The sequence below is a fragment of the Gallus gallus genome, chromosome 4, assembly GCF_016699485.2.
Source record: "Gallus gallus isolate bGalGal1 chromosome 4, bGalGal1.mat.broiler.GRCg7b, whole genome shotgun sequence".
In the NCBI taxonomy this organism is placed as follows: Eukaryota; Metazoa; Chordata; class Aves; order Galliformes; family Phasianidae; genus Gallus; species Gallus gallus.
Window position 1 is genome coordinate 37,657,851 of NC_052535.1, and position 11,532 is coordinate 37,669,382.

Below are 11,532 nucleotides of genomic sequence, written 5' to 3' on the forward strand. Positions count from 1 at the left end.
AGTAAATTCCTTTTCACACATTTAATGTATTAAATAAAAAACAAACAAACAACAACAACAACAAAAAACCCAAAACAACCCACCTAGGTCTTTCAATTTTCATATTTAAAGATGTGTCTTCATGAGAAACAACATGTTTTCTGATGTTCAAAGAGTTGCATCGTTTTCATTTTGAGGTTTTGTTGAATACTGGCAGTGAACTGCAAATACTGGCCTATCTAGTCCAATTCTACACTGGATGCTTTAAAAAAGAAATCTTGCCTTTTATCTTAGATCAACTCAGTTGACTTTTTTCACCTGTATTTAGTTTGAAACAACTCTTTGTTTCAGGTTTTTCCACATACCTATGTAATTGCTTGAAAGAAAATTCAATCTCTTTACCATTCTTGGTTGATTATTATCCTACATGTGTTTGTGGATCTTGGAACTATTACTGAGGAAGTAGGTATCTTTCCACATTAGTTTTGTGAAATTAATTCTGGAAGATATCAGCTTAACTTTAATGCTTTTGGGAAACAAACTTAAGATCTCACTTTCTTTCAAGGAAGTATGAATCTGATTGCACTGAGAGTCTACGCTACTTTTCTTTCCTTTTAAAGTCTGTGAGTGATTGCTGGAATACACAGTCTCTTTTTTGATAGGAAAGGGTAATACACTGTTTCCTGAGGTGTGATAATGCAAGTTTCAAACAAAAATCTTGGCTGGTCATAAACAGAAACATGAGATAAATGCATTTTAGCTAGTGGATTACAAAATTGATGAAAAAAATTGATTGATAAAAGTCAAAGAAGACCTGCCTGTGAAACCCAAAGACCTGTGCTTTTGCATTTCCCCTGGAAGACCTGCACTGCTGTGAAGAATTCCAGCATGGTAGAGGATTCTCTGCAGCACAAGTTCATTATCTAGTTTCTGGTTTCTGTGGAATTTTCAACGTCTGCTCAAATCTCCACGTGCAGTTTTAATATAATTTGTGTATTTTTTCTATCATGTATCTTTTCTTCCTTTTATGAGAAAAGTATGCTCTTTCTGTTTCCTAATGAAAATTATCTCGATGCGAGAAGGAAATTATCACAGAATACAAAGGAACTCATACAGTTTAGGCCTTCATCAGTCAACTGTGAAAACTGCGAGAGAAGGAGCTGGAGAGCAGGCTGTGGCAGTGGGTTTTGTTCTAGTTTTGTTCAGGGCTGCTATTATATGGGCCTGTAGACTTTTTCAGTTAGCAGACTGCTATGGTTTATGAGTATAGCGTTTTTTTTTTTTTTTTCTATTATTTAATTTTAGTAAGAATTAGCCAATGATCTTGTTCACTTTTCTTCTGAGATTCCCTTAACAGCAGTTCGTGAGCTTTTCTGATAAGTGCAGCTCACAAGTTTAAAATCATTGCTCTAGAATAACAGCTAGTCAAATCATTAATTTTGCCTATATAAAATTATGAAATATAGAAGTGTTCAAAGAAGGATTAAGGAAAATAATTGGAAGAAAAAAAAAAAAGAATTACAGGTGGAGTAGGCAATATCTGAGAGGTTCCTGTATTTTTATTTAGTCCAGATGCAATTTACACTCATCATCTAGAAGAAAACTGATAGATGTTGGCACTCAGTGTTTGTATACTACTACAGACACAGGGGAGAACCAAGAGAAAGCAATGACAACTCCAAAAACCTATCGAGCCTTAAAAGACTCAGTGAACGAAATGGAGTGAAAGAGGAACTGAGGGAAAGAGACCCTGAAAGTGGGGACTGCTTCTTTTGCACAATGGACATGGAGTTGGAGCCAAGGCAAATGCCAGTGGAATACTGGAATGTTTGTCTACAGTACTGGAATGTTTGTCTACAGTAGTCTTATGAACACGAAATGTTACACCTTCTTGGCATAAGAAGAAACCGCATTGAGTATTAATGTTCCACTGCTTGCTTTTCTCATTGGAAAAGTAACATGGAAGCCACTGAAATTCTGAACTGAAATGAAAGAAGTGAGGAGCTCACAATTACCCTTTTCATGTTACTTCATCTTTTGACCTGGTATCTCCCTAGTTCTGTATTTTGTTTTCTCTACTGTTTCCTTGACAAGCAATGTGGATCAAAGAGATTAAACCTAGTTTGAAAAAGGCCATGATTCTTCAGGATTTCAAGGTAAAATTTTAAAATATTCATGGAAAGTGTCTTTGTTTGCAGTGGGGCAGAGCTGCAGCTGATAGCACTTTGCAAAATGCTCTCGGAATTTGCAAAATGTTCTCGAAACTGTTATAACAACATCCACAGTGCTGATGCACAAACTGGGAAATAATAAAAAAGTCATATTTTTTACAGGCTTCATTAGAAGCAAAGAGCAAGAAGGAAGCCCGCTGTTTTTCAAATAGAAACATTTGAATTCTATAACTAGTAGGGGGATGGGCGAACACGAAAACTTCAACACAGGAAAAGGCTACAGAAATTGTTTTCCCTGTTATTGATCTTAAGCAGGGGTCTCTGCTGAAGAGCTGATGATGTGAAAGCTGCAAGGTCAAGTTTGTTGTAAGAATTATCATCATTTCTTATCTTAAAACTGAATTTCAGTTACCCAAGAGCTGCTACATTTGTTCTAAATATTCTTCTAAGTTTTAGGAGAACAGGAAAGCGCAATCAGAAAGTGGAAAATTTCTTGTTTTAGAGTTTTCTTGTCCGGTACCAATCCAGTGTGAAGATAAAAAGTCCTGCAGATTGATAGCCATCACGCATGTTTGTGAGCTCCTTCACACCACCTTGTTGGGCCAATTGATGTTGAACTAATTAGATGTCATTCCCAATGGGATAATAGCAGATCTGCCCTTATTGCCATGCCCTGGGATTAACGTAATGGGTGCAGAGCAAAATGCTATGCCGGCTTCTGTGAGAACGGGCTGCTATGGGAACAGCTAGCTTAGTGCATTCTTGCGTTGGTAGACTTTGAAGTCACTTGGACCTTTTTTCTACAGCAGTCAGTGCTGACAGATACCCTCTTGAAGTCTGAGGTCAATCCATCCATTGCAAAGTCATTTTGTAAAAAAGAAAAAAATAAAGTAAAAAAAAAAAAAAAAAAAAGGACATTGCCATTTCACTACAGGAGTCAGTCCTTGATCTTTTCTTAATGCTGCGAAATGGGCCTTACTGTCTTACATATTAGAATGACTTTACTGTGATATTAACTGAAAAGTTCAGTGGTTGTTAAGGGATTTTTTTTTCCTTCTGTCCTACTTGATAAGAATGAATGTTCCCCCTGAAAGTGTGTGGAAAAATAGTTCACTTTACAGAGTTCTGCTGAACAAGCAGGACTGCAATAGTCTTCCTCAAAATTAAATACCAACTACTCCTGCTGTTCATATGTGACACACTTATTTGCATTTGCTCTGATCTTTTGCCCAATTAAAAAGCAGGAACTGAATAGGATTTAATTACAGGCTTATTTAAGTTTTCTTTTACGCAGACAGTTGTGGAGTTTATTTATCTGAGTAAAATTTCTGAAACGTGGTCCCTTCTGCTGCATGTTTTCTCTTTTTAGAAAGAGATGCCTAGCCACTGATTTTTGGTTTGTTGGTCTTCAGTTCATTTCCTTCTAATGGAAGCCAACATTTAGCATAATGACACCAGGCTCTCTTTGTCATAATGAAAATAATGAATTAGATGATAATGAATTAGATGTAGCTCTAGCAAAATTTTTTGCATACTGATTTACTTTTTTCTGAGGCACTCGGATTTATAGAGTACTGTTTTGTGTTAAGGAATTCTTTTTTACCAGAGTCTGAGGGACATAAGATTAGATTATGTTCATCTTTCTACTGATAGATTGAGTTTTTCATCCCTCCTCAGAAGAAACTGTTGCTTCTGACTTTTATTATTTTGTTATTTTTGGATTATTTGGATTTATACATAGAAGATTATTATTTCATCATCCATAAATGGTTTTATTTGTGGCTTAAATAGTTCAATTAGCATCAAGAACAAACATAAGTTTTCAGCTATTTTTAAAAGGAAAAAATTTCAAATTAAATTTGTATTTGCTTTTCATGTTGTGGTGATTTTTTCATTCACAGGGAGTGTGCACCAGAAATGCTAGCCTATGTCCACAGGACAAGTTGCCTGATGGTGATCAAAGAGTGGACTCAATACGATAAAATTGTGTTACTAGATGAGATTTTTCCTAACTTCTGATCAGGAGGTGAGGTTTTTTTTTCTAGTCCTTTCTGGCCTGCAGAATTAGTTCTATAGATTTCTAGTACTAAGTGTAAGTAACTGTAGGATTAAATGTAAATAAATATAGAAATCAGCTTATGTGAAATACAAAGGAGCTTTTTAAAAACAGTGATTGTAAAAGAAAACAAATCTGGTTATGAGGTGACAGTTGGGAAGCGCTTTTTTTTTATATTCATGTTCAAGAGAGATTAAAGTATTTTTGTTTGTAAATACATGTATATACTCATAAAGAGATGTGAAAACAGAGAAAGTATCTTAACCACAGAATATGTTTCCACTGATTTTCATCTGTTTTCTTCAGTGACAAATCCACATGATTATCCCTGTTGGGATTGCAGGCTAGTATTGGTACGGAAAAACGAGCTGTTTGCCATATTACTTGATAAGTTAACTCAGGTTAGTTAGCCTGGTTATTTTGTGCAGGGGACAGGTGCTTAGCCTCTGGCAAAACTAATACATAGTGAAAAAAATCCTCTTTTAATGTTCCCAAAACCACTCAGTGGAATTTAATTTGTTATCATTTTAAGAGATCAATTCTACTCTTTATCACCAAGGAGTTCTATGACAATTAACCATCCAATTGGATACAATTTTGTTTCACATTTACATATTTTTTTTTTCTATTTAAGCCAGTGGTAAGTCTTGAAGGTGTTGTGTTCCAGATGATACAAATATATTTTTCTATTTATAGTTTTTTAGTTTAGCTATAGCAGAAATGAATGCTCAGTCCTTTGCAGGTCTTAAGTATCCATTTCTCTTATGCTAGAGAATATACTGGCTATATTAGAGAAAAAATACTTTAAACCTGAAGGAAGTGGGGACGGGAAATACTAGAGACTGCTGTGAAAGAACATTCACAAATGTATGTGGTCTTAAACAACATCAACAAAAAACAATAGAGAGAGGAGGAACAAAAGCCCTGTTCTTTTGCTACGTAACAAATTAAAAATAACCTGTTAATTGAATTGGCAGATCATCTTGGAAAGATAACGCTTTTGTTACAGTAGTCGGTAACCTCTGGAAAAAGAAATAGTTTCCTGGAATTAGTTTAGATTCTTATCCTAACATTCCTAATCCATAAGTGGCTATTTTCTGCCTTCTGTTGTTAGTCTTCTGTAAACCCCACTTCCCTCTCAATTTATTTTGTTTTGACGTGTCTTGTGATTCTGTGGTGAGAAACCTTTCACGTGCAATGAAAAAAATATCTGCTGAAGTAGTCTTCTGTACATTCTTAAGTGCTAGAATGTAATGTCCTTCATTTTGTTTTGCTGTGTTAGACTACTACGGTATGTCATTTGAATACATAATTTTTGCAGCTATTTTATCCGTTTTGAACTTCTATCTATATGTTAATCTCTGCAAATGGATAATCTGAAAGAAAACAGTACTTGTTTTGCAACGGTGGTGACAGAACATTTTTGGAACTGAAGTGTATCATGACTATTGGGAGTTGGAAGAGAACCTTTTGGTTTGCAGCATGATGCTTTGCTATCTTCAAGCACAAGGGTAAAATCTATCTTTGTACAGAAGGTCAATGTAAGTCTTGTTTACCACTTGATCAGAAAGTCCACCATGATGGAAAATAGATATTGCTCTGCTGACTTCATGGGAGCAAACTAATGTCTGAGATTCTCTCAGAAACTTAAAGGGATGCAGGTCTTTGAAAGTTCAAGTGGAGAACATACTTTTAGCCCTGTCTTTTGCATAAGACTGAATTTTACTGCAGGCTTATGAATTATCCTACATAAAAGGCCATCCTTCATCAGATTTTACCATATGGTTAAAACATATATACATATTTTTTCTGTTACTTCCAGGCACTGTGAAGCAGCTGGTATTAATGAATAAAAATAGCCAGCAAAATCATGGCATGTGGTTGCTGGAAGGAACAATTTATAGCCAGGAATCTTGTAGGTTACTTGAAGGAAGAAGAAAGGAGCAACCCCAAAACATGTGACCTCTGAAAACATGGATGATCTCTAAGTATAATTTGTATTTTGGGCACCTGTACTACTCAAGGCAACGTAATATGAAACTAAGTAGAAAATAGTAATTCAATTCCTTCTGCTAAAAGTTATAAGGAAGGGAATCGAAGACTGCTGGGTGTGATAGCTTTGAGTTTTGTTTTCAAGCAAACACTATTGCCATAGTTTCCTTTCATACTGACCATTGTATCAAGATATTTGAACCTATTGGAGAGATTTGAAAGAGAAGCGGTTGTGCCTTTTGTCTTTCAAAATAAATCGGATATAACTTAAAGGTGTGGATCTAATAAACAAAACTGTGAGATTTAGTAATATTTTTTTCATAGCGCTGGGTTACATTTTTACCTTTCTGAAAATAAAGTGGATCTGCCTTTATTTACTATAAGTAATGACAAACTATAAGATTGCTCTGTTACAGAAAATGACATTTGCAGACTTTAGTGTTTCATAACTAATAGTTACCAAGCTCAGTGGATAAGCAGCAAATTTTATACATTCATTAAGGCCTTGCTTTTTTTGTTTGTTTGTTTGTTTTTTGTTTTTTGTTTTTTGTTTTGCTTTGTTTTTCTATGGGACAAGAAGTTGATCATTTATTTTCTGTAAGGGCAGTGGTTCCAACAGTGAAAAAGCCAATATAGAATGAAAATTCTGTAGGGTGGGAAAGCTAAAAAGTATTCTGGCATTGTAGTGAGAAAAATATTGAGACTTAATTTGCAGTGTGTAGCAGAAATGCTAAGTTACAGCTTGAAGCAGTGATTGAGCACCTGGGCCAACCCAGGGGAGCTCAGGTGCATGTAATGTACCTGAGTAATCAGAAGGGGTGGATCCTGGCTCCACCCCTTCCCAGACCACATTTAAGGGTTGGCAGTGGGTGCAAGGGTATTTTGCTCTGGAGATTTCTGTGTACCTGAGGCCTTCTGAAGGTAAGCGGTGTTTTTCCTTCATTTTTGCATCCATGGCTACTGCATTTCAGCTTCTCCTCCTTTGCTGTAGCTAGGGACTTTGCTGCCTTACTATTATTGTGATGGAAAGCACAACAATATAGTGTTACACAGTCAGATGATAACGGCTAGTGTATTTCCTGATTTTTCTAAGTAGTGAGCAGCAGCTGGAAAGAGGAGGGAGAGAGTAGTTCTGTAGAACTTCCGTAGAACTGGAAAGATTAATGTCAAATGCAATCTTAAGTTTCCACAGAAGGAGAGAGATGATGCTAAAAAAATCAGAATAGTATTGTAATAAACTTAGAAGCAGAAAGCATTTTACAGAAAGGTGTAGTATTCCATCAGTCATTTGAGTTAGGTTTAAGCTGGTGCTGAGCAGAGGTTTTTGATCTAGAGAGATACGCAGCATCTTAATCAACAGTTAGTGTCTCAAAGCTAGTCAAAGAAATTCAGATATATAGCTGTATTTTTTTTTTAAGTGGTTATGGTTGCAAATTGGACCAAATTACCTAGAGGAGCAATTGTTTCTTTGTTTTGTTTTCATACATTTGATATAGGAGTATCCATGTGAAATACATGGGAGGGAAGGACTACACAGACTTGCACTGTGTGGACTAGGCCCACAGGAGGGACCTTCTGCAGAATATATTAATCTGCTCTCTGGCTTATCCTGAAGAAGTTCCTAGATTGTATATGGTGCACTGGCACTATAATGACAAAGAAATGTGACTTGCAGAAGCATTAATCTCTAACCGAATTCTTCTTCCTTAAAAGGTTGAAGGAAACATAAGTAGGCTAATGATCTCAAAGAGGAGCAATGTATTTCCTGATGATGCTTGATGGATTTGTGAACTCCAGAAAAGCCAATAGGAATAAATGTCTGGTGGTTTTGTGGCTTTATTACAGAAAAATTATTGGAATATGGAAATCATAAACAGCAGTAGTTGAGGCTCTGTGATTCTTTTGGCAGACAGGCAATTCTAGTGAGAACTCCAGTTTCGTGATTATAACTCCAAAACTATTTAAAGTCTTCTAATTAATTTCAAAAGACAATGCTGCTTACTATTGTTAAATTTAGCTTTTAGCTTACCCACTATTGTTGCTAATGGCATATTAAAAACTTGAACATACATATATTATTAACTGGTATTATCAATTATGCCTTTGTCTGGCAAATAAGGAATTCATAATGCATGCAAAGTGGTCCTAATGTACTGCTTTCATTTTGTGCTGGAAAGGGCTGATCACTTATAATTTTTGCTGACTGCCAGTAGTTTGCTGTGGATGTCAGATGTACTTTATTGAGTAAAGAACAGTACTCAGGAGAGGCATACCTTGATTTTAGCAAAGGACTTATGGAGATGGAAGATGCTTTTAGTTAAGCTCTCTGCGAAAGTTGATCATAACAAAAGATGTAATTGCGAAGACCAAAATAATGACTATGAGACTATTAGTCTTTCTTGTAACAGGATGCAAGACTAGCCTAGAACAAAAAATATCTTGTAGTTTATAAAGATGGAAATAAACAACTGTGGTAGTGAGGGACTTTAAAACCTCTTAGAGAAGAAGTGTTTGCAGAATTGCTGCATTTTTACTAAGCGAATTTAATTCCTGAGTTCCCACATATGAGGCTTTTCTAATTATACCCAGCTGAAATTTAGCAACCAGAGCTGGCAGCTGGCATGCTTTTTTTGTTGTTGTTGCTGGAGAAAGGTTTGGAACATTTCATTTTTGGAAAGTCCTTACCCATAAACTGCAAATTATTCCTCATTGTGGCTTTAAAAAAAAAAAATCCTTTATATCAAGTAGTGTAATGCTTCCTCTCAATATACTCTTGATACTAATTAATTAAATGAAGCTGCTGCATTACAACTTGTAGTATACAAGATGTATTCTAGTGGAAAAAGTGATTCACTCAGAGGTCAGAGGTGCAGGCTCGCAAGCTGGTTGTAGACAGCACTGATGTTAACACAGATGGAGCACACTGCCCAGTGGAAACTACTGGCTTGCGAGTTCTTATTTATATTTATATTACCATATATTCATGGTACGTTACCCCTTCTTCAAAAGGACTAATCTGAGTTAAGAGTGCTCCTTTGTGGTTCTTTCAGACTAGCACAAGCATTCAGGATCACAGGGTTGCTATTTAAAGAATAGATCATTAACTGGTTGAAAATGAAATGTGTATAAAATCGCACTGATTCTCATCAAATGGATGTATGTACCACATCATTGCTTACATTTTGTCTTTCTGAATTGGTATTAATTATCTTGTTCCATGCAGTTGCCCACATGTGCTAGTTGCCCAAATGTGCTGTTCTTTGTAGAAATCATGAACTTAAGCATAAAATATTCTATGCCTTCTTATGCAGAATACTAGGATATATATAAAAATTTCTACATAAAAAGATCTTAATTTATATCAATTTTCATAAATATATACACTGTTTATACTTTTAAAGTGTGTTAACTTAATATCTCTCATATCTCTCTTCTTTGTATGCTAGAATATCCATCCAGGGTGTATGGGATATTATATCTATTCATGCTTTTAAACTGATATCTGATGTTTCAAGATGGCATGTACCATAAAATTTTACAAGAGGTGCTGTTATGTCAATTTGTTGAGGATGATAGCAGTTACAGAAATCTCTATAGCTATTCTGTTCTGGCATGCATTGTGCATGCCTGCTGAAATGAGTACAGTGTAGCTCCCCCTAAAGGGAGCCAACTAGAAAGCTCGAGGGGGACTCTTTTATCAGGAGTGTAGTAACAAGACAAAGGATAACAGATTTAAACTGAAAGAGAGTAGGTATAAATTAGATGCAAGGAATAAATTCTTTACTCAGAGTGGTGAGACTGGCACAGGCTGCTTGGGGAAGCTGTGGCTGCCCCATCCGTGGAGGTGTTCAAGGCAAGGTTGGATGGGGCCCTGGGCAGCCTGATCTGGTGGGGGGGGCGGCAAACAGAGGGTTGGAACTGGATAATCTGTAAGATCCTTTCCAAATCAAATCATTTTGTGATTCTGTATTTTGATTTAACTGGGAAGCAGTCTGCCAAAAACTTACAGCTCTATTTTCAATACAGTAGGAGAACAGAATACTGCAAGATAAGAAAATATGATGGTAGTAAGGCATCCTATGATGAAAACTAAATGCCAAGAACATTTGGTATCCTGCCCTCAGAACTATAAGCTTTTTGAATTCCTTTCTTCTTTCGATGCTTGAAAGAAGTCTGAACTGTCACTGACCCCAGGAGAAAGGTCTGAGAAGTTTTGCTTAATCTCAATAAGTAATGCTGGGTACACTGTAGGAACTGGTCAGAGGTTTACATAAACAGCATCTGGGTCTATTAATTTCACTATAACAAGCACAGGGCTTTTTGTTCATTAAATGTTTTGGAGAACATATTTGTTCTATAACATGCGAAATTAAAAAGCTAGCAGAATATGTAGTCTTTTCTGATAGAGAAATTTCATACAATTAAGATGATTTTAAAAGCATGTTGTAAGGGCTTCCTAAATTTTTAATGACTAATGGAAGCTTTCTCTTTTTTTTTTTTAAGTTTGGATGAGGACAATTGAAACCGTTCCCCAGAAGGCCTTTCTTTTAAAAAGAGTTTCTTTATAAATTCCTCCTGTGTCTTGGTATTATGTAAGCTAATGAGTCCCTGAACTATAATAAATACTGGTTAGCTGACCTTTTTAAACAACAGTTCAAATAGTTTGGTTTCAACCCAAAGCTATTTGTAAATTGCTCTTATTTATTATTCACATTGAGTCAATTCATTTTCCATAAAAATGAGATTATTAAGATCTGATATTAGACTGAGAAGTAAAGATACCAGACTCATTACTGGTCTCACAATGGCAGCGTAGCCCCAGTAACATACAGAACAGTGATAAAATTGTAGTTTGTATATTCTAAGGACATTTGTAAGACTCTGAGTCTTTGCCTATTCATCTTTTTACAATTTGAGACCTCTGCTTCAAAATTCAAGAAAATTGAAACAAAAAAATGAAACAGACTAATAGAGTTCTAAGACAACAGTAAAGAAAAACACTAGGAACTCTCACCAAAATGCCTTCTTAATGTTATAAATATAGTTAACTCCCTGTGGTTGGTTGGGTTGGTTTGGTTTTCTTGATTTTTATTTAGGGTTAAGTGACAACTATGCCAGAAAGGATCTGGTACTTCTGATGGACAAGGAGAAAATGAGTCAGGAGATCTGGCCTTGCATTAACATTCCCCGGGAGCAAGTCCCGGAGAAGGCCACCAGGATGGTCAGAGAATGAACACATGAAGTATAAGGAGTGGTTGAGGGTGCAGATTTTTTTTTTTTTTTTTCCCTGGCCTGTAAGTGAAAGCTAAAGGGAGACTGTTACTTTCTACAGCT